This window comes from Lutra lutra, chromosome 11, assembly GCF_902655055.1.
Source record: "Lutra lutra chromosome 11, mLutLut1.2, whole genome shotgun sequence".
NCBI classification, from domain to species: domain Eukaryota; kingdom Metazoa; phylum Chordata; class Mammalia; order Carnivora; family Mustelidae; genus Lutra; species Lutra lutra.
This window is the reverse complement of record NC_062288.1, coordinates 87,294,282-87,321,570: the sequence shown is the minus strand read 5'-3', so window position 1 is coordinate 87,321,570 and position 27,289 is coordinate 87,294,282. Positions and strand designations below refer to the sequence as shown.

Below are 27,289 nucleotides of genomic sequence, written 5' to 3'. Positions count from 1 at the left end.
GATGTCTCTCTCTGTGTCAAATAAATAAACAAAATCTTAAAAAAAAAAAAAGAAATTCACTTCAAATTAAGTGACAGGGAAAGTTTGAAAATAAATGATTTGGTAGATATATGTCAGGCAAATCCAAAACCAGGAGTAACAATATTAATATCAAATTCAAGGCCAAAAACATTTAATAGGAACAAGAGGATGGAATGATTAAGAGCAGAGTGGCAGAGATTGCTAGATGCCTATGCCATCCATGCCCATCCCTCTTTCACCCTCGCTAACAAAACCCCAATTTAATTTGGCACAGCAATGTGTAGAGATAAAAACAAATTAATTTTCCCATCCTCTTTTACAATGAGGGGTAGACAGTAACTTGTAAGCAGAAGTTAGTGGGTGGGGCTGCAGACATCTAATTAAGCTGGAAGCTACTCCTTTCTACCTTCTCCTTTTTCCTCTTTCATGACTGGAATATATATATGATGGCTGGAGCTGCAGAAGCCATTTTGCAATCATGAGTTGGAGAATGGATGCCACAAACTAAAAGGTAGCAGAGCAGGAAGACAAGTGGAGCTTGCTTTCCAGATGACCATGGAGCCACTACACCAGTCCTCAACTTTTTACCACCAGGTATTTTTTTATGTTTGAGCAAAATACATTTCTGTTTATTTAAGCCACTATTAATTTGTTATCATTTTATATGTAGTCAGATCAATTTCCTGTGATACAATATAAATTTGAAGAAAATACAATAATTGTTAGCTATTATGCCCTAAGAAATATAGCACAAAAATTCAAAAAATCAAAACCATTAGAGTGATTTTAAAAAGAAGAGAAAAAAAAACCCACTAGAAAGACATACAGAATTTGACGAAATGACAAGCAAGAATACAGAAGACTATAATATCACTTACAAACTTATTACACATGCATGAGTTCATGTGTGTGATTAGAGTATAAAAACAATAAATTTATACTTTACCAAAAGAGAACATGTCATCTTTTTCTAGGTGTATGGAATAGATATAGAACCAATCATGTACTTGGCCACAAAAGACAAGAGCTATTGTAGTACAGGGAACAGAAGAAAGCTGCTGCAGCTAGGCGCTCTGTTGTACAGCTTGCTGGCAGCATGACCTTGGGCAAGTGACTTAACCTTCCTGGGTTCTGTTTCTTTATCTATAGAGTTGGGATCAAAATAGCTAGAAATTTTATCTTTTATAATTACTGCTCTCTCTCCCAGCCCAGCATTTTCCAGCGTGATGTCCATTTACCTACACAAAGCCGCTGGCGCCACATGTCACTGACTCTAGGTGAAAGTGCCAGGCCATCAGATGGCCATCAGTTCTTCCCAGTAGGAGGGTCAGCCGCGGGAATAGAAGGTCAACATTTCTCAGACTGGCCTCAACTGACCAGTGAGCACAACGCCGTCTAGCACGGAATTCAAGAGCACCAAAAGAATGTTAAATGGATGAATTGTTACTTGCAGGAAAAGAAACAGGAACCATGTTTCCAATTATTCTTCATTTCAGACAACAACTAGCTGTTTCCGCTGGCACAGTAGCTGAATGGGGAACACTATTGAGTAAACTCTGCTGAAAAAAGGATGAATGTGGGCCAGTGAATTTTTTGACACAGTCCCAGCTTTATTTTTGCTTATTGCTGGCAAGCTAATATGAGGGACATTAAAAAACAATTGAGAAAAACTTTGTAAATAAGGCTTAAAGGACAAGAAGTCTCCACAGCCCCCCAAAAATATAAACTTTTTTGTACCAACAAGGATCATTTGTGACATAAAACAGAACCTCTAAATTTAGCTGTTGGTTAGAAAAAAGAGAAAAACACTTAATATAAATCTTAAAAAAAGCCCTACAAAATAAAACATTTTTTAGTATCACAAAAGCAGAATCCTGAAGTACTTAAAGTATTTTAACATAAAGTATTTTCATGAGCACTTTAATATGTGAAAATATATGACTTTGAGGAAACTATTAATTGTATATATTAATAATTATTTTATATAGGGGCTCCTGGGTGGCTCAGTCAGTTAAGCATCCAGCTCTCAGCTTCGGCTGAGGTCATGATCACCGGGTTGAGAGATCGAGCCCCACCTTGGGTTCCGAGCTGGCATGGAGCCTGCTTAAGATTCTCTCTCTCTCCCTCCCCTTCTGCCCCCCTCTCCCCCCTCAAAAAAACACATTATTTCATATAAGTAAATTATAATTAAATAGGCTATGTTAATTATAAGTATTCAATAAGTTTATATATTTTTAATAAAATTAAATGTAACAAAATATTAAATCTATAAAAACATTAAAGTTTTATCCCTGAACTTAGAGGGAAAGCAGAAATGAACTAAACATAGTAAGTATCCCCACTCATTTTAGGTCACAAACACTTGGTAAACTATCTGATGTCAACAGGGAATGAAAGGAGCATGTGTTCCTTTGCTTTGGGGATCTGCGATACCATCAGCAGAGTGATATTTATGTTTTTGCATACTTTCATATGTTTCATCTCAAACATATTGATGTACAAATAGATAAATTCAGGGTGGTTATTATTCTTTTCTCCAAAATATAACCTAATTCTCTAGCTGTTCCTAATTTCTCTCAGTATTATCTCAGTGTATCAGTCCTTCATCGACCCCATTCATTCCTCTCTTTAAAACGCTTTGAGTGACGACAAAATCGGCTCCCATCTTTCTGCTTAGAATGACCTCGCCTACTTCTGCACACATAAACAACATAAACAAATGTCCTCTATCGGCATCTATGTAAGGTGGTGCCATTCACAGAGGATCCATCTTCTTTCTGTGTAGTAGAGAACATCAAACTCAGGAAGAAGTTTGTTTTTTTTTTTCAACTGTGGGGTTTCAGACTTACTCAGATACAATTCAAATGGTGCCCTGTGTCCTAAGTGAAGACACATACAGGGCACCGATTTATCAGGGAGAAAGACAGAGAGACTGAAACAGAGAAGACAGGAGCAGAGACCAGACTTCCCTTGTCCAAACTGTAATAGAAGTGGAGATTCTGTACTTCTATAACCCTGCTGCTGATTAGCACAGTGCTATCAGGACTACAAGAATTGTTTTGTTTTTTTTTTATTCAACTTGGCAGATAGTAGTACATATTTACAGGATTGAATTGATGAAATCAGTGTTAAGAACTACATTAAAATGATTAGAGGAATTTTTTTTTCGGGTCTTCATATTTTTTTAAAAGTTTTTTTTTTTTTTTTTTTTTTATCATTTCCCAAACTGTCTTCCTAAAATTTGTGTGAGTCTGTCTAATCACCTAAGGTACAGGATCATCTTGCATTCCTGCCTTCTTCCAACACAGGGAGGTCAGATGTCTCATGCTGCCCTCAGCCTCGTGATGGGAAGACATGCCACAAAGTAATTTTAAAGGATAAAGAAGGATTAAGAAGAACAGAGAAGGGGCTCTGAAGAAAATGGAACATATGAAACCAGCAATCTTTCTTTCCACGTAATTTGTAAAGCTTTTTTGAATCTGTCTTGTCCCCTGTTGTTTTCCCTTCACAAGGCAGGGAACTCAGTTATGCCTATTAAGAACTCCATCTGCCTCACAGAAAAGACAGATCGAGAGGGGTGGGGCTGTAGGGGGAAAAGATGGGGATTAAAAGTCTTTAAAGTTTGAATAAGAAGAAAAGTAAAAAGTGAAAGTGAAATTTAATTGTCAGTTTCTTCTTCAAACTTGACTTCTGTTTACAAGATAATTTGCAGTAGGCAAGCATGCTTTTTTACAACCCTAACTGGCATCATCATTCTAAGACTCTGCTGTGTCTCTCTTCCACTTGCTGGTCAATATCTCACTCAGAATCCAATCATTTACAATGAGTCACAATGCATGACTCAAGACTCAACTAGCTACAGTATTTTTCCTCATATTAGATTTAATGTTCCTTCAAGATTGGTTTGTAGGAGTGTTACTTCTCCACTCCTAGGCGGCTATAGATTTTTGTTACATTGTATCTTGTATGAGAGTGTGTGTGTGTGTGTGTATGAATAAAATATAATGTGTACACATATAGTGTTTGAATAGTGATATAATCATAAACAAGAGGTTAAAGAAAATATTGATTTCACCAATTCACCCAAGGAAAAGACAAATGAACCAAAACAAATACCATATTTCAGACTACATCTGATTTCATTTTTAAAATCAAGTAATTTTTACTCAAATTTCACACATTTGATTCAGTCATTTCTCATATGCTAGGGGTCAAAATCTCTGTCATACATTTGAATTATTTATCATAGATGTCAAATATTCCACAAAGATTTATGGTGGAATTAATAATGTGGATCGAGTATACATGTCTGTACCCCAATTGCATTTGACAGCATTTCCATCTTTCGGTGGTTCCTGGAAAGTCTAACCACAGGCTTGCATAAGTCAGAGCCTTTCTTACTACCGTGAGTACGGGAGACATTTCCATGGCCTTTCATGGTGTGCAAGGTAAGTAAATTTGAATTCATTTCCTCTAACTTTGCTGGGTCTTCAAGCATGAGCACTAATAAATGAATCCTTGTGCAGCTAGATTAATTAACCCTGAACCAAATCCTTCCAAGACTCTTTATGGCTTCTGGACAAGGGTGACAGGCCCAAGCTCCTAAGCCTTGCATGCATAGCCTTTCTCCACCGGCCCCCCCATTTGCCCTCTACTATGTCCCTTTTATGCTGGTCCCACTCGTGTCCTCACTCTTCCCCAAACATATCCTGGACATCTCCACCTTTGGACATTGACTCAAGCTGTTCCTCTCACCTAGAATATCTTCTTTTTGCTCTACAAACCCAACTCTTAGTAATCTTTTTTGTAAATTTTGTGTTTTTTAGTCACACAAAGTAGTGCATGACCACCTTTTCCTTGGAAAGCTATTCAAACACTATAGAAGTATATATACAGTAAAAACTGAAAGTCCCTGTGGATTCTAGCCCTTCCCTCTACTCCCCACCACCTGCCAATGACACTCCTCCCCTCCCAATTTGCTAGCTACCCTTCTAACTCTTTCTCTGGGCATTTAATATTGCAAATACAATTTTTGTTTATTTCCTTTTTAAGTAAGTGGAGTTGAACTATACACTCTGATCTGTGGCTAGCTCCCTCCTCTTCAAGACCTCTATTAAATTTCCTCTCACCTGAGGACCCCCTCACTGCTTTAGGATCCTCCTTCTGCCTCCATTACCCTGGCTTGAATCTCTCACTCTTGATATCCTTGGCACTCTATTGGGTTCTGATCCATCTCTATGACGTTGGGTTCTTTAACTTCCTGATGTGTGAGAGTCTCATCCCTGCGATGTAAAGTCTTTGAGGGCAGAAGCTTATCTTCTGTGGTGTTCAAAACTCTGTTATGCACAAAGGAGTTATTCAAAACTAGTTTACTGAGTAAGTGAACCCCAGGTTCCCCATTTCCTGATCTAAGGTGGGAAAGCTCTGCTTAAATGGAAAGAAAAATACAAATGTACTGTAATGACATCCTTTAGAGTTTCCATGGCCTCTCCTAAGAATTCTCCCAATCTGTTCTACATGGTGGGTTGGCAGATTTCTACACATCAGCTGAGAAGAGCAGCAACTCTGCAACAGGTCAGAGACCCCAGGCAAAAACTTTTCTTCTGGGATCTCTCAGACCAAGGACAGCTCCACCAGTTAAAAACACCCCCAGAGACAGAAACATTCTTACAGTGAAGGGAGGTTTACATCACAGGCTGACGGAGCCCAAGGGTAGTGAGGAACACACAGACTTTAGATCTAAAATTTCAGCTCTCATGGAACCACTTCTCCAGTGCAATTAATCACTGGCATAACAGCCCCAACAATTAAAAAAGCCATTCATTTTCCCTTTTAACATAAAAGCTGTAAAGTCAAACTTGGTGTTTCTTTTATTTATTTATTTATTTTTAAAGATTTTATTTATTTATTTGTTAGAAAGAGGGGGGGGGCGAGCATGAGCACAGGCAGACAGAGTGGTAGGCAGAGGCAGAGGGAGAAGCAGGCTCCCCGCTGAGCAAGGAGCCCGATGTGGAACTCGATCCCAGGACGCTGGGATCATGACTTGAGCCGAAGGCAGCCGCTTAACCCACTGAGCCACCCAGGCGTCCCTTGGTGTTTCTTTTAAAAAATGTTATTTTCTGGGGCGCCTGGGTGGCTCAGTGGGTTAAGAGTCTGCCTTCAGCTCAGGTTATGATCTCAGGGTCCTGGGATTGAGCCCCGCATCAGGCTTTCTGCTCAGCAGGGAGCCTGCTTCCCCCACCCTCTCTGCCTGTCTCTCTGCCTACTTGTGCTCTCTGTCTGTCAAATAATTAAATAAAATCTAAAAAAAAAATGTTATTTTCACAGATCATAGAGAAGGCAAAACAACCAATATAACATATCTTGTGTTTCATTTTTTAAAAAGATTTTTATTTATTTATTTGACACAGAGAGAGAGACTGTGAGAGAAGGAACACAAGCAGGGGGAGAGGGAGAGGGAGAAGCGGGCTCCCCATTGAACAGGGAGCCCGATGTGGGACTTGATCCCAGAACCCCAGGATCATGACCTGAGCTGAAAGCAGACGCTTAACGACTAAGACACCCAGGCACCCCTTGTGTTTCATTTTCAATGCTGTCTCTTGAATAAGTCACCATATAGCTTCTATGCCTCAGTTTCTTCATTTATCTATAAAATGAGTATAACAATAGACCCTACCCTATTGGCTTCTGGGTATTAAAACGAGATAATCAATGCAGTGTGTAGCAAAATCTGACTCACAGTAAGTACTCAAAAATGTGAGCTATGATGAGGTTGATTACGTTATGGCTTCTCACGGCTGTGTCAGGAGCTGAAAGGTTTGTGTTTTTTTTTTTTTTTTTTTTTACAAGGGAGTTCAGCCAAACAAGGCAGACAAGAAAGAACACTGTTGAGCTGTTATAATGGTGAACATTATGAGTGATATTTCTTGGAAAATCCTATTCAGTTCCTTCAGTCTCATTACAACGAATTTGCTTAGAATCTTTATTAAAGTGACGCTTGAAATAAATAGCTTATTAAATGGAAAAATCTCTTTTTGTTAGAAATTTCCTCTGAAATGGTATTAGTCATGACTAGATCTTACATTCCTTTTGACATCTTATATGTCTTCTATTAATAGTTTCATTTCTGAAGTCCAAATAACCGATTGAAAGGACCTAATGTAATATTTAATAACTAATTTGTTCTATCAAAAAAGTTGCTGTTGGTCTCAAAGGAGAGCTTCTGAATCCTTCAACTGAGGTCATTAATCAAAACAGATATAATTATTTTAGTTAATAACTAAATACTGAGAGTACTGCAGATAACCAACAAAGTTAAAATACTTCAGATTGCTGGTTTCAGTCTCAAATCATTATTGAGACCTACCCTCTTACTGAGTCCATACTGGGGACATATGCAGAAAAAATCTGAAGCAATGAGCCAGTTACTTCTGACACAAAGATAGCACCAGTCCATTGAGAGCTTCAGGTTGAATTATTCAGTTCTTCAATTGTTTGTTTCACTAGGCGATGTCTATATAATAAATCAACGTAGGCTATCTGAATAATTAATGTGTGTTCATCCATGTACAGGCTAACGGCATAGGATTTGAGGTCAGAAAGAGAAGGGTTTAAATTTCAACTTGGTAACCTCCTAGGTAAGTGAACTTGGGCAAACTGTCTAACCTCCCAAAGCCCCAGTTTCCTCCTCCCTAAATGTAACTAACACTTACTTTGCTGGCTTGAGAAGATAAAATGAGGTAATCTATAGAAGAGCTCAATGGACAGGAGGTAGACATTGGGTCACTTTCCCCTCCCCCCCCCTTTATTTTTTAAGATTTCACCCATTTATCTGACAGAGAGAGAGAGTACAAGCAGGGGAAGAGACAGAGGGAGAGGGAGAAACAGGCTCCCCACTGATCAGGGAGCCCAATACAGGGCTCTATCCCAGGACCCTGGGATCATGACATAAGCCAAAGGCAGACGCTTAACAGATGGAGCCACCCAGGCGCCCCTTCCTTTTCCTTTTTAACTGAGTCAGTTTCTAAACTATGATGATAAACAAGTAAATATATATCAGATGATGATAAGCACTGCGAAGAAGGGCAGGTGGGAAATCCTGAATGTCAGCCAAGGGGAGAAGGTGTGGCTAAAATAAGAAAAAATGAAAAAGTAAAAGGAGACATGGATGAGGCAGCTTAGCCTCAGTGCACACATGTAAATATTGTCTAGAAACACGAAGAGGTTGTACTCTTTCACCTTTCCTCGTTTCGTGCTTGTGACTATCACAAACAGGAGGACACAGCCTAAAACTATGTAGGCAATTGGAGAAGAGGAAGAAGTCAGGAATGATGAGGTGGAGGAGCTAAGACCTGGGGGACTAATGAGCTGTAGGGCCAGCCATTAGTGTCTGTGGCCCTTAGTCCTAAAGGTGACATCCATTGGCCTGGAAACTCACACCTCCCATTGGTACCCAATGATGCGGTCTAGAGGGTGAGCTGAGCTGTAGCAGCAGTTTCTTTCTTTCTTTCTTTCTTTCTTTCTTTCTTTCTTTCTTTCTTTCTTTCTTTCTTTCTTTTTTTAGAGAGGGAGAGAGAGTGGTGTTGGGGAGGTGCGGAAGGAGAGAGAAAATTTTAAGGAGGATCCACACCCAATGAGAAGCCTGTTGTAGGGCTTGATCTCTTAGCCCTGAGATCATGACCTGAGCTGAAATCAAGAGTTGGCTGCTTAACTGACTGAGCCACCCAGGCACCCACCCTAGAAGTTTCTTTTGATGACTAAAAAAGTTATTGCTTTAAAAATAAAATAAGTTGGGGCGCCTGGGTGGCTCAGTGGGTTAAAGCCTCTGCCTTTGGCTCAGGTCATGATCCCAGGGTCCTGGAATCGAGCCCCACATCGGGCTCTCTGCTCGGCAGGGAGCCTGCTTCCTCCTCTCTCTCTCTGCCGGCCTCTGCTTACTTGTAATCTCTCTCTCTGTCAAATAAATAAATAAAATCTTTAAAATAAAATAAAATAAAATAAGTGGGGCACCTGGGTGGCTCAGTTGGTTGAGTGGCTGTCTTCGACTTGGGTCATGATTCCAGGGTCCTGGGATCAAACCCCGAGTTGGGCTCCCTGCTTAGCAGGGTGCCTGCTCCTATCTCTCCCACTGCCTGCCGCTCTGCTTAGTTGTGCTCTCTATCTCTCTGTCAAATAAATAAATAAAATCTTTAAAAAAATAAAATAAAATAAGCACATTACAGAAAGGATATAACAAATACAGCAAACCTGAAAGATTTAGAGAAAATACGCCACCTAGAATCCCATTAGCCTAATGCATTTAATACCAGAATTTGAGTTTATTTCCTCCTAAATTTTCTTTATGCATATTTAAAGATAACTAAACTCATACTGTATACAATTGTGGATTCTGTGCTTTTAAATATAACATTGCCTTATAAGCATTTTCCTTGTTGCTAACCAGATTTTCATAACTATCCTTTAAACAAGTGGATAATATATTATTAAATAAATGAATAGTAATTTACTTATATTGTTAGATGTTTAGAATCTTTCCAATCTCTTGATATTACAAATACCATGTCGATACACATTTCCTGTATATTTTCTCTTCCATATTTTAGATTACCTTCTTAGAATTGATTTTCAGAATTTTTCAAAACATAAAATGTTCCAGGACATCAACGTCTTATGACTTTTTGTATATACTGCCAAATTGCTTTTTAAAGGGATTATATCAACGTATAGTCCCAAGAATGATGTGTGAGAGTAACAAACCTCATTGTACCCTTGAAAACGCTGGACTATTACATTATTAATTTCTTTTTGCAGTTTCAGTTTCCAGGTGTGATAATAAACAAGTAAATACAGAGTATATCAGATGGTGATAAGTACTGTGGAGAAAAGCAATTTGGGGAGGAGGAAAGTGACAAGGGAGGGTTGATGGTGACTATTTTATGATCAGGAAAGCCCTTTCTAAAAAGATGGCATTTGAGTAAGAGCTGAAGAGGGAGCAAAGTGTAAGAATCATCTCTGGAGGGGCCCCTGGGTGGCTCAGTTGTTTAAGCATCTGCGTTGGACTGGAGTCATAATCCCAGGGTCCTGGGATTGAGTCCACATCAGGCTCCCTGCTCAGCGGGGAGCCTACTTCTCCCTCTACCACTCCCCCTGCTTATGTTCCCTCTCTTGCTGTGTCTCTGTCAAAAAAATAAACAAAAACTTAAAAAAAAAATCATCTGTGGAAAGATGCTTTCGGGCAGAGCAAACGTCAAGAAAGCCCTTAAGGCAGATATATGTTGGGCAGTCCTGGAGAAAGAGCAAGCCAGCCCGTGTTTCTCTTGCTGCTGAGAAGTGGGGTGCGTGGGAAGAGAGGAGATCAGAGAGAAAGCAGGCCACCAGAACATGGAAGGCTTTATCAACCCGTGTAAGGACTTTCTTTTATTTTGAGTGGGATGGGGAGGCATTGAAGGGTTTTGGAAAGAGGGGCGTCAGGAACTGACTTGTGTTTCATGTGATTAGCCAATATGTCCAGAATAGAAGAAATATGCTCAAAACCAATTTCAGCCTTTTCCCCAGCAAACCTCCTACATTCTCAGCATCTCCATCCTCTGATTCATCAATGCTCAAAACCTCAGTCATCTTTTGCATCTCAAAACCAATCATCACCAAGTCCTTTCAATTCTCCTTCCGAAATGTCTCTTGCATTGCCTTCTTTATCCATTCCCATTGTCTAAACTCTATCCCAATCTAACCGATCTCTCCACCTTCTATCTTTCTCGCTCACCACTTCTACCATTCAGTGCTGTCAGAACAATCATCCTAGCAAAGCTGATCGTTCATGGGTCCACCCTTTATCTTTGCGGCCCTCTCCTCTAATAAAGTCTAAATTCTTCAGAATGGATTTCAAACTCTTCCACTAATGGAGCAGTCAGAACTTATCTCCTATTATTATTCAGAATTAACTGTGCCTTCCTGTCTAACAAGAGTTTCTCAGCGCAGCTGTGCATTTTCTTACCATACACCTTTGCTTACAGTGTCTCCCCTTCCCCTCCAGCCCCACCCAGAAATCCTACTCATACTCTTAGGACCACCTCAAAGGTCACCTTCTTTGTGAAATCGTTCCCAGTCTGGCTGGAATTATGCTTCTTTCTTTCTTTGCTCCCATAAGCTCTCCTTCATTTACCCACACATTCTGTCCCATATTATACTAGAGTTTTGTGGTATGCCTTCTTTCCTACTTGATAATAAATTCCTTGAGGATCCACAGTCTTGTTTATCTTTGTGTTTCCTAGAGCACTTACTACAATGCCTTGAAGATAGTAAGTATCCAACAATAAATGTTTGTGGAATTTAAATTCCCTGAGGCTTTACTGTTAATTTGTTGTGGAAACAGAGCTAGGATTCAGATCATCTTACTCTCAGGTCCATGCAACGTTCCCAATACCATTCTTTCTGATTTCTTCTCTCTGTGGTTCATTGTTATCTCATCTGATGTACATTTGAAAACACTAAGGAATTTTAAGGAAGGATGACTAAACAAAATCTAATGGTAGAATTTATCTCCCATGCAGCCATTTAAATTAAAGTGAACTTAATTTAGGGGCACTAAAAATTTGACTTTGGGGGTGCCTGCCTGGCTTAGTTGGTAGAACATGTGACTCTTGATTTCAGAGTTGTAAGTTGAGCGCCACATTGGGTGTAGAAATTACTTCAACATAAAATCTTAAAAAAAACCTGACTTTGACTCTAAAAATAAAAATTATAAAACAAGGCGCATACATGTTTAGAAATATTTTTAGCTTCTTAGAGTTTGATTTCTGAGCTGCCCTTAATCTTTTAGGAGCCAAGTTGCCATGTTTCTTGGATGCTCTAAATTTGTGATCTGGGGGAGAAAAGAAATAAAGAAGCAACACTTCTAGCCCTTAGGAACATGAGAGGACTTAAACATTTGGGATGAGACCTTGAGGCAAAGTACAATTCCCAATTATTCCAATCCTCCCCATCATGGAAAAATAGCTCAAGGAACTAGTATTCTCAACTGGGCTTCCCCTTTGGTATTTGTAGTTAAATAAGTAAATTATACCCCCATACATGTTATACATTAGTATATGTAAAGTGAGCATAAAATTAAGTTACAGTATTTAAAATAGAGTAATAGTTAGCATTAACATGCACATATGAGAATTGTTTTTGAGTGACGAATGCTGATACCTTGGGGAAAAGAAGACTTGACTGAATTAAGACATATATTTTAGAGAATGGTTTATCGTAGCAGGGAGGAAAAAAGGAAATGGAATGACTCTTTCTCTCCTAAATAGTTTTGCTGCTTCTCTTCATTGCAACTCGGAAGAGGTCAACATTGCTATGAAAAATGTCCTGTTGAGGTTTTCACAAATTCAAATGAAATGGAATGAAATTAAAGACTTATGTTTTACAGGGGGAAAAAGGATGAAATGGAAATGCTAATTCAGCTCACTCCATTCTGTCTCACTCTGAGGGTTACAGCAGTGACTGACCTGTGGATCTCTAGAGAATTATAATACGGGATCATAGAAATGAAAGTAACTTCTGAAGTAGTTCCATCTACCTCCCATCCTTGGTGAGTAAGACCCAAACCGCTACAGAGAGTTAGCAGTTAGCTTTTAAGAAACTTTCCCATAGGATTCCTCCCAGCTATAACCTGAATTCTACCTTGCAGAATGACATGGACAGTTTTCTTCTTGGGCTCAACAAGTAGATCTGAAGACAGCTTTTTTGCCATAGCTAATGTTCATAACCATTTCTGTATTACAGGGGTTATATTTTTGGGCGATGGGGAGAAAGCACAGAGCAGTGGGTAAGAATTCAGGCTTGGAGACAGAATTGTGCTGAAGCCACAGCTGTGTGATCACAGGCAATTTACTTAAGCTCTCTAAACCTCAATTTCCTCACCCGTAATGTGAGGATGATAATACCATTCAGCCGATCAAATTACTGTGAGGAACAGTCTAGAATGAGTACTGCCCGATAGAAATATAATTTGACACTGCAATTATGAGTTACATATGTAATTTAAAATTTTCTAGTAGTCCCTTTAAGGAAAGTAAAAAGACACAGGTGAAATTAATTTTAGTAATGTATTTTACCTAACATATCCAAAATATCATTTTAATGTGTCAGAAAAATTAGTGAGATATTCTACATTCTCTTTTCTTGTACTAAGTCTTTGAAATCTAATGTGTATTTTGTACATATGGTTTATCTCGACTCAAACTAGCCATATTTCAAGGGGCTACTAGTAAACTATAGGTCTGGGAAAAGGCTATAAAGCATTTAGCATTATGCCAGGCATGTAGTGAATGCTAAGAAGTTGGGGCTTCCACTTTTATCATTAATATTATTCTTAGAGAACAGTGTAATCTTCTTAAAGCCTTTGCTTCTTCAGATAGACTTGTCTATGGTGCTATTAGGGGTACCTGGAGAGAATGGGTCACTCAAGCCTGGGCGCTCCATTTACTTCAAGGGACTTCCTCATGGTCACTCTCTTTTCTGTTACATGGATGGGGCCACAATTAGTGGGATCCGCATTGAGAATTTATCCAGTGAATGAACCTCAGAATAGAGAAGTATTTGTAAGACTTTAAAACAGAAGAAACCTCTCATGCCCAAAATATTATTTAATGGGATATCATCTTTAACTAAAGCATATGTAATATCAAATTTTTCTTTCCTTCCCATCAATTAAAATTGTTTTACACTTTACCATTAAGCATGTTAACGAAGAGGACACAGATGTAAGGGATACACACGCATATACATACATACATGTGTCAGAGTTTTCTGGAATAGTGTACTGGTTCCTCTGTTCCAGGCTCTCTCTCTGCTCCCATCTTGCCTCACAGCTCTCCAGTGGCCCCTGCCCTACTGTGGGGTGGAGTGCAGCCCTTAATGCCCGGGCCCTGAAGCTACGCAGCCTCTGGGAAAGTCTCGGTCTGACTACTCACTGATTAATTTTGGGCAACTTTCCTAATCCTTCTGTGCCTCACGTTGCCTTTGCAGTGGGATGATAAGAGTGCCCAGGCTTGTTGCAAGGAATAGGAGAGTTAACATATATAAAAAGTACGCAGAAGAATGCCTGGCTGTGGTAGATACGCTATTTCTTTTTTAAAGATTTTATTTATTTATTTGACAGAGAGAGATCACAAGTAGGCAGAGAGGCAGACAGAGACAGAGGGAGAAGCAGGCTCCCTGCTGAACAGAGAGCCTGATGCGGGGCTCGATCCCAGGACCCTGAGATCATGACCTGAGCCCAAGGCAGAGGCTTAAACGACTGAGCCACCCAGGCGCCCCTGCTAGATACTTTATAAGTATATGTTTTATAAATAAAAATTGTAAAAAGTGTACTTAAAACCCTGTCCCCACAGCGTGCCAGATGTGCTTGAATGTGCTTTCTCTCTGTCTGGAAGGCTCTTCCCCCACAAATAGCATGGAATCGATCTTTCTTCCGTGCTGTGTTCAAACATCACCTCAGTGGCTCAGATCACTCTCCCCCTCCCCTGCTCGTTTCTGCCTGTAACAAGTATTACGTTCTGATATACAAAATGATAATCTGCTTCTGTGTTTTCTTTGTGCCCCTTCAACTCCTACCAGAAGGCAGAGATCCTATCTGTCTATTTGCTACCCAGCCTAAGTGCCCAGAGCAGTGGCTGCCACAGAGAAGGGATTCCACCATGTTTTCGGAATGGAGTGAACAGATGGGAGTTACTTCTGGACTGGGGTCCTGGGGATCAGGATAGGAGTAGTTGTCCCTTTCACTGAATACCCCTTTGCACCTCATCTTTTACCATGGATTTTTGTTCATTTCATAACGACAAAAAGTGTGAAATAAAATACTGGAAATTAAAGAGTATACAGGGACCAGAGGGAGAAGACAGAAGCAGAAAGCGGTTAGACTTCAGGCATCTGTGACCAGACGAGGATTCTAGAGGTTGCCCCCACAGGCCCCCTGTAGATGTTGTCCATGAGTACAAAGTGGAATGATGCCTAGAAAGGGCACTCAGCCCCAGTCTTGAAGCACACCATGTGCACAGGTTATTGAGAAGTCTTAATAAGATCATTCATATTGTGCAATGTGTGTTCTGTACCTATGGGTACAATGAGAAATTTTTCCATGGCAAAAGGCCTGTTTCCAGGCACAGTAAACAGAGCATTTGCTGAGAGTTGTTTGCTCCCGGCCACCACTGCGGCATGGACAGGCAGGTGGCCGTGGTGTATGCGATGCCTAGGGCAGAGACAAGACGGTCTGTGTTCATGGCCTCAGAAAGTGCCCTTCCGGGGCGCCTGGGTGGCTCAGTGGGTTAAGCCTCTGCCTTCGGCTCAGGTCATGATCTCAGGGTCCTGGGATCAAGCCCCGCATCAGGCTCTCTGCTCAGCAGTGAGCCTGCTTCCTCCTCTCTCTGCCTGCCTCTCTGCCTACTTGTGATCTCTCTCTCTGTCAAATAAATAAATAAATAAAAATCTTAAAAAAAAAAAAGTGCCCTTCCTTATTTCCTAATAGGAAATTTCTCTGGAAACCCGATAAAAATTAAAGGATCCCTTGTAAGGGCACTGGATTTCAAATGAACTGTTCTGTAAACATATCCCAACTCATTTGGGATGAAACTCTGCTCTGAGTTGTCTTTGGGGTCCTCTCATGGCTCTTTTCAATATCTCTCTTTACTACCTCTATGCTCTTTCCTGTTAAGAGAAAAATAACTGATGAGTCTCCAGCCCCTTGGATAATGTATTACTCCTTCTACAATTTTTTGAATTTCAAAAGGGATTAATTGGAAATAAATAATAATGGTGATGCTATTGATAATGATATTAATAACATTGATGATGATGATGATACCGATGATAGCAGTGATCATTTTTGAATATTTATTGTGTGGCAAGTATTCTGCTAAAAAATGGATACAATTTATCTTATTTAATCCCCCAAAAAACTATTGTTGACAAGGAATGGAAAGTCACATAGTTAGCAAATGGGAGATGAGGGGTTTAGAAGCACTGTCCCTGAAAATTTTTGCTCTGAGGAGTTCCATCATTAATTATTCAAATGAATGGATTTCTAAAGTGAGACATCTGACCCTGTAGGGAGAGAGCTCGGGAGAGTCAGTCATAGTAACCCTCCATAGCAATGAAACTAACCATAAAGGCTTGAAACTTTGAACAGTCCACTGTGTCTATGACTGCCTTGGTTCAAATCCTGACTGACACTCATGACATTACCGGGGGCAAGTCACATAACCTCTTTGTGCTTGGGATTATTGTTAGAATTCAATGAGATAATAAAGTGCTTGCAGTAGTGTACGTATGTGTGTGTACGTAGAATGTATGTGTGTAGATATATCATTCAGATGCCACATATTTTGATTCCTATATATCTCTATTAGAATAGTTTATTTCTAGCTTTTAAATAACAGAAGTGCTTTTACCTGATTTTTTATAATGTAGTTGTTGATCTATTTTCCATAGGTTTTTTTTTATTGAAAAGGTAGCATAAAAATAGAATTTTAAAGGAAAATACCCCAAATCTCATTTCCCTAACACAACAGTTATTTTTATTTTTTACATGTTGCCTTGAAGTTTTGCTAACGCTAGGAAGTTACATGGAGAGGACACAATATTGAATCAGATTGGGATTTTTATCTCACATTGTCACAAATTAGCCATATAACGTCGGGGGTGGTAGTGGTTATGCAATGCTCTTTGATTGATTTCTCAGGTATAAAATAAGGAAGTTAGACCCATATAGATGATTTTTAAGATCCCTCTAGCTTTAACCATCTATGATTTTTATCCATAGTCTACTTTATTTATTTCAAGATATTCATATGGGAATTGCATAACGAGGGTACATGTAAGGCGTGTTTGCAAAGCTAGTTAACTTTGTAAACTATGTATGGGAAATAGTTCCACATATATAATGAGTTCTGCAAAGGTAGGGTTACAATTAAGAACCCCCGAAATTTCCAAAAGTAGCTACTAAATGACCAAAAAAGCTATAAAAATTAGTATCAATACATTCATGATGTTTGTTTGAAACTAAAGTGTTAGCAAGATCACCCATTAATTTTAAGTAATACACATAGTTTGATAAGACCATTCTAGTCTTTGTTGATACACAGTTGTTAATTCACAAAAATGTAACATCTGTGTAATTTTTCCATGTATTCTTAATGTTTAAAGTCTCTTTCTAAGAAAATCAAAGAGGAGAAAACCAAAAGAAAGGAGTGACTCTTCCTGACTTAGATTATATTGGCAGAAACATGTCAATATAAATGTCTAAAATATCAATAACTATTAAGGGGATGAAGCAGTCACTCTCCCGCACTGCTGCTTGGTGTGTAACCTGGTATAACCTTTCTAGGGGCGATTTGACAATACTAATCATGAGCTTAAATATGTTCCTACCCTCTGGCTGGGTAATTCCACTTACAGGAATTGGTACTAAAAAAATAAGACGTGCACAAATGCTTTGTTGTCGTATTGTATATAACTGCAAAGAACTGGAAGCAACCTAAATGTCCAGAAATAGAAGAATAGGTGAATAACTAATGTCACGCATACAGTAAGTATACGTATACATGAATATATGTGTTTATGATATATATGTATATGTGTGTAGACTTTTTCCTGCCTTGGCCAGATCTAATATAGATACCAACAGTGATCATTGCTTTTGGCTTAATCAATATTTCTAGGTCTTTTCAGTGAACAGAGGAGCTAAGAAATATATGTAAATACAAACACTAAAAAAAATTTTTTTTAAGAGTAATTGCTGTGCCCAACATGGGTCTTGAACTCACGACTACAAGATCAAGAGCCACATGTTCTACCAACTGAGGCAGCCAAGTGCCCCTGATATCACTAACTTCTTTTTTTTTAAAGATTTTATTTATTTATTTGACAGACGGAGATCACAAGTAGGCAGTGAGGCAGGCAGAGAGAGAGGGAAGCTGTCTCCCTGCTGAGCAGAGAGCCTGATGTGGGGCTCAATCCCAGGACCCTGAGATCATGACCTGAGCCGAAGGCAGAGGCTTAACCCACTGAGCCACGCAGGTGCCCCTGATATCACTAACTTCTAGTTCAAATTCAGAACTACAGGGTTTCCACCTAACCTCTTCTCTTTTACATCTTGATTTCCTTCCTCCCATGCTGTGATTCCTGATTCTCAAGGACACTGAACACGATAGAATTAGAAGATGCCATAATTAGTATTTGCTTATCCCATATTGTCCAGACCAGTGATATCGACACGACCACCAACCATAGGATTATCAAAAATGGTTAAAAAATGTTTCTGCTGTCCTTTTGGTCCTTAGGAAATATCCCGTTAGGGATATGTAGTCAAATTACTGTGTTTTAAAGTTATTCAAAATAATTTCTCTGTGTGCCACCAATTGGATACAAAGTTAGTTTAAAAAATAGGAATTGGATTTTTAAAAATTAGTATTTTTATAATTACGTCAAATATTTACATGATTCCAAAGTCAAGTCTACAAAACAAGGTAAACAAGTCTAGTTTCTATTCCCATCCCTTCTATTTCATTCCTTTCCCCCTTTTACAGGTAACTATTATTTTGTGATGTTAATCCTTGCACTGTTTTATCTTTAATACAAGCAAATATATACACACACATACTCACGTATATGTGTGTATATGTGTATCTATGTATGCAAATATATATTTATATCCATTCTTACATAAATGGTAAGTTTGCTTTTCTCCCTCTTGCTATGTGCTCAGAATGTATCCCAGAGATCAATCAATCCATATAAAGTATACATAAAGATCCTGAATTCAATTTTATAACTGCACAGAGATCCATTGTGTGAGTGTACCAAACTTTGTTCAACCAATCCTCTATTAATGGACATTTGGGTTGTTTCCAGTCTTTGCTCTTATAAATAGCTTCTATCCTATGGTTGGTATTCTATTTATACATACTTACGTCTTAAATATATATAGATTTTTACTGTGTGGAACTATACGGGATGAACCTAGACCACCTTATACCAAATAACAAAGACATTATCCAAGACTAGTAGGGTCATGTTAAAGGAGTTAGGAGCTAATTTGAAGAGGCAAAGTAGGAATAATTTAAGCATTAATAAGAATAATTAAATAAGATATACTGAAACATATTGAACATGTTTCAAGTAATGAGTTCAAATGATAACTAAAAACAACAGCAACGATAAAAGCAAAATAACAAAACACCTATTTGACCGCTATTGGCACATGCCAGAAAGTCAACTCAAGGAATAATAGGACTAAAATATCACTATTTTGCAATTCATTTAAAAAATTTTTGTTTTATTTAAATTCAATTCTATTTTGCAATTCTTAATAAACCAGTGATTCTAGATAACATAAAAGAAGAGATTATTATACATTATGCACCTTCTAATGGCAAAACACACCATTACCTATGATGCAGTCTTGAAAAAAAAACAAAACAAAACAGGGACACCTGGGTGGCTCAGTGGGTTAAAGCCTCTGCCTTCCGCTCAGGTCATGATCCCAGGGTCCTGGGATCAAGCCCCACATCAGGCTCTCTGCTCAGCAGGGTGCTCAGCCTGCTTCCCCCTCTCTCTCTGCCTGCCTCTCTGCCTTCTTGTGATCTCTGTCTGTCAAGTAAATAAATAAAATCTTAAAAAAAAAAAAAGTCCTTATCTTTTAAAGATCCAAATTGGAATATTTATGGTTAAGACAATACAATTTCTTCAGTGCCTGGGTGGCTCAGTCAGTTAAGCATTGGACTCTTGATTTTGGCTCGCGTCATGATATAAGGGTTGTAAGATCGAGCCCCATGTCAGGCTCTGCACTGGGCATGAGGCCTGCTTAAAATTCTCTTTCTCCCTCTGCCCAACTTTTGGAATTTTCCAACTTTTGTTGGCTCGGTGACCAAAACAAAAACAAAAACAGGGAGCCTACGTGGCTCATGGGTTGGGCGTCCAACTCTTAATTTCAGCTCAGGGTCATGATCTCCTCCTTCAGCCTCCAGATGATTGAGATTCTCACTCATCTCCACCCCTCCCCCTCTAAAATAAATAAATAAATCTTAAAAAAAAAACAAAAACAAACGCAAACAAAAAAGATGATATAATTTTGGACATTTGCTTTAAAATAAAATGAATAGGGAAGAGAAAGAGGGTATTGATGGGTCGATGAGTACGTGGGGTTTGTTATGCTTTCTACCTACTTTTGTTTATGTTTTAAATTTTCTATAATAAAGCATTAATATGCATTTATATAAAGTGGGTATTTTGGGAAGTGTGTGTATAAACATCTATTATAAAGAAATACAAAAAATATTAATGGTGGTTACCTCTGGATGATAGGATTATGGATGATTTGGTGATTTATATTTTCTTTTTACTCTATTGTATATTCTATAATTTTTATACCACACATATATCTCTATAATCAGGAAAAAGCTATTTAAAAAGAAAAATCTTTTGTTTAACAATATTGTTTTCATAGCTCAACTAGAATTCACTGCTGATGCAGTGAATAAAACAACTTTGTATATTTTAAATATAACTGGGCAAAGCAAATTATTTAATATTTAATTATATTTAGCTTCGAGTGTCTACAGATAATAGCTCATGAAAATATAACTCTAAGTTTTGAGGTTTGGGAATTCTGTCATTTGGTATAATAGGATAATCTTAAATTTATGGCTTAGGAATAAACAGCTCCTTTTTTTTTTTTTTTTTTTTTTGTCCTCCTTACATAACACAAAAACAACTGATCCAGCTTGGCACCAACTTTCTCCTCCAAAGTCACCTTTGTCTGAAATCTAGCACCTCAGGTTTCAGTCAAATACCTTGCAGATGAGAAAAGGTTTCTTAACAAAAATTTCTTGTAATTTTATGACAGTGTTCATTCCCGGCAGCCTCGGAGAATCCTTTTTCATAGGTAAGTGGATGGGAGGAATGCTTCTCTCTTCTACTTTCTAGTGAAGTAAGAGAACAGGCGAGAAATCTAGTGATACAGAGAGCGAGCAGTTGAAATCACTCCTTTCGTATTGCTGACATCAATGTAGGGCCATGATAGCAGGTGCAATGAAAGAAAAAGATAGTTAATGGGTAATTTTAGCATATTAATAGTTAATACGGTGTACTGCAAGCTTTGCCATTGGATTAGGAGGAAATTAGTTCTTTGGGATCAGTAAAATAGTTTCAGACCAACTTATAAAAACAAGCATGTTTTGTAATTACATATGGACATTTAATAATTATACCATCTGAATGATCTGTAATTAGATAAATAACCCTTCATTTATTCTGAAATAAAGATATCTAGTATCCCTTCCTCTTTTTGTTCACATGTAATTTTCTCCTAAAGAAACTACAGTCAGCTTCTTTTCAAAATATATTCGCAGAGTATCATTAGAGTAATGTTTTGTTCTAAATGTAGACTTTAAAGCAAAGTCATTGGTGGATGTGGTTATTCATTTGGAAGCGAAATTTTCTGATTTAACAAATAGCTAGGGGCTGATAATGCTGATTTGGGTCCATTTGTCCATTTGAGGTTCCATGGACGATTATGGGCTTCACGTAAGTTTAATCTACACTTGCAACTCTGCTCCCCACTTTGTGCTAAGTATTTTCATATATAATCTCAGTTCGCTGCCATAACCTTATGAAATAGTTATTTTGGAGAGAGGTTAAGTTTCTTGCTCAAGGTCACACAGTAATCGAGCGCACTGCAAATCCTGTGATACCCCTTTTCAGTGATGAACACGGGTGGTTGAGAGCGTTTATAGCTGACCTTGGTGCCTAGGATGGAGCCTTGTACTAGAAAGTTATCAAGTTAGTTCAAAGTATGATATTCATCTGTCTCATTGTAAAAGCAGGGTTCTCTGCCTCCCATGCACAATGGGAGATGGGCAAGAGGTGCAGCATGTTTCCTATTAGAGCAAAGATGGAGCCAGTTGAGAAGGAACATCTCCATGGAGAAACCGACTGAGAAGCATCGAGGGGAAGAGAGGGGGCGATCTGTTCTTCACAGCTACTAAGCCAAGCCAGCTTTCTGCCTTGACATTTTAATAAACTTAAGTAAGTTCAGACATCTTTAAGCCTGGGAACCAACAGCTTTTGATGTGGTGACCAACCAACTAACGGTCAGCCTGAGAAAGTTGATTCTTCACATATTTCCAACAGAGGTCACTTGTTTTATCCCAGTGGACTCTGAGTTAAGAATTAAAAACCTCAACGTTGGTAAATTATATGTTTGAAATACTGAGAGTTCTAATTAGACGTACAACCCAAATGCTAGGAGAGCCCACTCTATTCATTTACTCATAACTCTATGAAAAACTGTTTGGGGTGTGGTTTCTAAAAGCCATTTACCTTCAGGCTTAGTTAAAGAATGGAATGTATGAGAAAAGAATTTTCCAACTTTTATTGACTCGGCGATGCAAAGGAAAATATAAGAATTTGTGTGCTTGGTAACTCAAAATTAATAGATCTACAAAAATGGAAATATCGGGGCACCTGGGTGGCTCAGTGGGTTAAAGCCTCTGCCTTCTGCTCAGGTCATGATCCCAGGGTCCTGGGATCGAGCCCCACATCGGGCTCTCTGCTCAGTGGAGAGCCTGTTTCCCCATCTCTCTCTGCCTGCCTCTCTGCCTACTTGGGATCTCTGTCTGTCAAATAAATAAATAAAATCTTAAAAAAAAAAAAACACCCTGGAAATTTCAAGTCTAAATGCTAAATTCAATTATAAATTTCAAACATTATTTTTTCCAAGCATACCCTTATTCTAGCTGCTAATACTACAGATTCATTCTGATGCACATGAACTGGGCATCAAATTATTAACTACCCCTCTAAGGTTGTATTAGAAGTTACTTCTAAGAGTATTTTATTTGTGGAGACATAAATGCAGGTTACACAATACCTTGTAAGTTGCCCTGAACGAAAGGATTTTAAAAATAAATAGGAACAACAAAAATAAAACATGACTAACCCTCCTGCCATCATCAAAACAAATGTTTCCAAGGACCCGAAGCCAAGAAAAGAGAAATCCATAAACACAAAGGCCAAGATAATCAGTGAATCTACCAGGTCTCCGTAAAGGACAAAACAAAACACTAAAAAACAAACAAAACCCCAAATCCCACCCGCTTCGAAGGAATGAATGCTGAAGAACATTGACCCTTTCTGCCTCTCCACCTACCACAGAAATCCCAGCCTGCAGCTAATTTTAAAATGATCAAATCTCCAAAAATTGGGAGAGATGTATGTCTTAAAAAATGCAGTCGAGGGCGCCTGGGTGGCTCAGTGGGTTAAGCCTCTGCCTTCGGCTCAGGTCATGATCTCAGGGCCCTGGGATCGAGTCCCGCATCGGGCTCTCTGCTCAGCAGGGAGCCTGCTTCCCTCTCTCTCTCTCTGCCTGCCTCTCCGTCTACTTGTGATCTCTCTCTGTCAAATAAATAAATAAAATCTTAAAAAAAAAAAATGCAGTCGACTCCATTGCCTGGGTCATATCCACATCAGCTGAAGTAGTAATTATTGAGGGAAGGGTAATCCACTTCATTCATTTTAATAACCAATTCTTTCTCAGATTTGCCACAGAGCCAACTCAACTTAATTATTAAAGCACAATAATATTGGATTGAACTATTTTTCAATCCAAGAATTTTTATTATAGAGAAAAGGCTTGGACAATTTAAGCAATTATGTGCTTCATTTCTCCTTTTCTGTAACTCCATTCTTGCTTATTTTTAAGGTATTGAATTTAACTTGCTTCATTCTTAATGTTTTACATCCTGTTAATCTTCTTTTAAAAAATTTAAACTTGATTTAAAAAAAGCTGCGGGCTAAGTGCTGGTGGCTAGTTCCTATGAGTAACCAATCATCGTCCCTAGAGTTCAGAGTGCTGACCTGAAGAACAACAAGCCAAATTTTGGCTGCCCTGAAAAACTCTGTGTACACAACTAATGCATATTCTAGATTTTGCCACACCGCTCCCGAAACACTTCTGTGGATACCCAACCCACAGGACCACTCCTTATACCCAGGCACACAGCACTTCTTTTCATTTGGATGCAATATGGCTAAAAGGCAAGGTCACTTGAAAGGCAACTGAACTTGGAGTCAGACTCCAGGTGAGTTCCAGCTCTTTAGGGAACCAGTGAAAGGTAATTTATCTCAGTGGGTAAGTGTGTGCCTGCGAAAGCCAGAATGTGGAGATGCAAATCCTCGTTTTCCACTTTATAGCTCTATGACTCTAGGCAAGTCATTTAAGTCTTGTGCCCAGTTTTCCCATTTCTAAAATTACCGTGATATCAATAAGAGCCTCAGACAGTAGTTGTGAGGATTAAATGTCTTAGCAGGGCTGGGGTGCCTGGGTGGCACAGTTGGTTAAGCTTCCCACTCTTGGTTTTTGGCTCAGGTCATAATCTCAGGGTCCTGAGATGAGTCTCACATCAGGCTCTGCGCTCAGCCTGGAGTCTGCTTCAGATTCTCTCTTTCCCTATGCCCCTTCCCCCTACACCCTCTCTCTCTAAAATAAATAAGTAAATCTTTTTTCAAAAAAAAGTCTTAATAGGGCTTAAAGCAGAGCCTAAGCATGCATTAAATGCCAGCAATTATTCTAACCAGCTGCATGACCTTGGGGGAAGTCACCTAACCTCTGTGAAACTTTATTTCATCTTCTGTACAAAAAAGGATCGCGGACCTCACGTGGTCTTTATGAAGACCAAATAAGCTTATGTAAGTACGTGGCAGTTATTTTTGAAATGTGAACAAGTATCAGGCAACTCTTTCAACCAAATAGAATTAGTTCTGTGCTTCTGTAATACTTGAAAAACACACATACACACACACATTCCTGCGACAGCACTTGTCACATTGTATTGTAAGAATTTGCTTACCTGTCCATCTCCCCCACTAACAGTACATCCTCTGATTCACCTCTGGACCCTCAGCATGTTGGTCACACCTAGCATAGGACAGGCACTCGATAAATATTTGTTGGAATGAATATTGTCCAAACTGAGCAGGAATTCTCAAGGCCTTTGCTAGAAAATGATGGATTACCACTTTCTGACGAGTGTCCTCAGGAGACCACCCAGAAATTCTCTTGTTCCTCTCCTGGCACAATATATTGAGATTTTTGTCATTTCCAATGCAGCCAATTTGTGTGGTTACATTCTTCTTCTTCTTCTTCTTCTTCTTTTTTGCTTAAAAAAGTTATTATTGAGCACCTATTGTGTGCCAGGTCCTATGCTGGGCTCCATATGGTGAACCACAAGTGGCAAATGCCCAGAAGAATTTAGTCCCTTCATACTATATTGAAAGAAACTATTTATTAGAAAATCATTTACTACTGGAGATAATAAGCTCCCTGGTTTGGTTACTTTGTTAGAGTGATAGAACGTCAAGGTGGGAAGGAATGGTTTTCTAGAAGTGGGAATCCTTTATAAAATAATAATTAAGGTCAGAGATATGACTGATTAAGTTCAAGTCCTTGCTCTGCTTTGTACAAGGTGTAAGACCTTGGGCAAGTTGCTTAACCCCTCTGAGCTTCACTCTTTTCATCTGTAAGTTGGAACTACTAGGACTGATTTGAGTATTAAATGTAACAATCCATGTTAATCATGTTTGATGGTACCTGCCCTATAGCAGGCACTCTATATGTGTTTGCTCCTGTGATGAATCTGGTCCTTCACCCCAGTGTTTGAACTCCCATCACATATATACCCAACAAATGGGGCAGGAATGCCTGGATTCTGCTTCAATACCATCAGGGTCAGGGAACTTACTATGAACAGTTATCTACTTGACTGATGAGCAAGGCTAATAAATTGTTGGGTTGAAATACACATGCTTATGTCTTCACTCAGGGGTTCTCCATCTGTCACTTGGGATTACTCAGAAGAAATCTCATCTCTCCTCTGCAGGATAGCCCCTCTAACTTTGGAAGGTAGCTACATATGCTAGCCATCATCTCCATCCTCACATAGCCACACACAATCTTAAATTCTTGAATCATTTTTATATGACACTATTTACCAGACCCCTTATACTTTTTTATTCTCCTTCAATAATCTTTTGTTTATCAATGTCTTTCTTACAGGTTGAAGATCAGGATTTATAACACAGAACAAATGTGGCCTGATCACAAGTGAGTACTAGAGAACTACTTCCCCACCTGAACACTGTATTTCTATTAATATAGCAAAAGATTGATTTTTTTTTGAACTACATCACACTGTGTTGACTCATCATCTATTAACAATCTACAGGAGACTTAAATCTTCCTACATTAGCAACTGTAAGACATCTCACCCCCAATTTCTACTTATACAATTGAATTTTGAATCTTTGAGTACTTGACACTTGTCACTATTAAACTTTATATTGTTAGATGTGATTCATTATTACATTTTGTCAGGATTCAGTCAGGGGGCAGGGGGAGATCCTGACAGTATCATCCAGCTCATGTGTTATCCTTTCCAGTAGGTGTGTCATCTATCAATTTATCACAGCATCAATGTTATTATTTAGTCATCAATAAAAGTGTTAAGGGGGATGGGGCTGCAAACCAGACCTGCATTAGATCCCTAGAGACCTAGGTGTACAGCAGCCTCTTAAGAAATTGTTAAAAAATACCTCATTCATTTAATCCACAAATATTTATTGAGTGCCTACCATGTATCAGTTACTATTCCCTGTGCTGAGTATAAAGTGGGGAATAAAAAAAAATCCCTGCCCTTAACAAGCTGACATTCTAGTAGAGGAGATAGATAATAAATTTTTAAACATAAATAATACTAAGGTCTTCTAATGAAAAGCTAAAGCAGGTATGGGGCTAAGGAAGATTGACAGTGGGATGGAATGGGGGGTGGTCCACACAATATGGCTAATGCAGAATTGTTTTTGAAGTTTAATTTCATTGCTCATGTCCTATATTCTTAGAGTGCATCTGGACCAAAAAGTGTCCTGAAGTGGGCGGCAAGTTCATTTTCCGAAGTCCGCTTTCTTTTATGTGGACTTGCGTTAAGAAAAAATTGGTAGAATGATATGAAGAATGTAAACATTCATGAAACAAAAAGAATATATTTAAAAGGACATAATTCCTCAAGAAACTTCACAACATTTCTTCATATGCATAGGATAGTCAAACATTGTGAGGCCATCAAGACTAGAATGGAAACCAGTCACACCTCTTGATGAAGACTCCAGAGAGGAGAATTGAAGAATTGAAAAACAGAGAAGCTAACACTTACCTTATTCCAATCCCCAT

The 27,289-nt window shown here is 38.7% G+C and overlaps 1 long non-coding RNA gene across 5 annotated transcripts; it reads left to right on the top strand.

Moving 5' to 3' along the window:
• On the top strand, window positions 1-27,289 carry LOC125080824 (uncharacterized). Of its 5 annotated transcripts, none has more exons than XR_007121498.1 (5): window positions 1-615; window positions 3,330-3,476; window positions 4,355-4,469; window positions 26,120-26,167; window positions 26,962-27,277. It is a non-coding gene; the product is annotated as an uncharacterized LOC125080824 (long non-coding RNA). The 5 variants fall into 5 exon arrangements; XR_007121502.1 differs by lacking the exons at window positions 1-615; window positions 3,330-3,476; window positions 4,355-4,469 and adding exons at window positions 12,205-12,598; window positions 20,789-20,950; window positions 21,891-22,092 and having other exon boundaries at window positions 27,159-27,289; XR_007121499.1 differs by lacking the exons at window positions 1-615; window positions 3,330-3,476; window positions 4,355-4,469 and adding exons at window positions 12,205-12,598; window positions 20,789-20,950; window positions 21,891-22,092.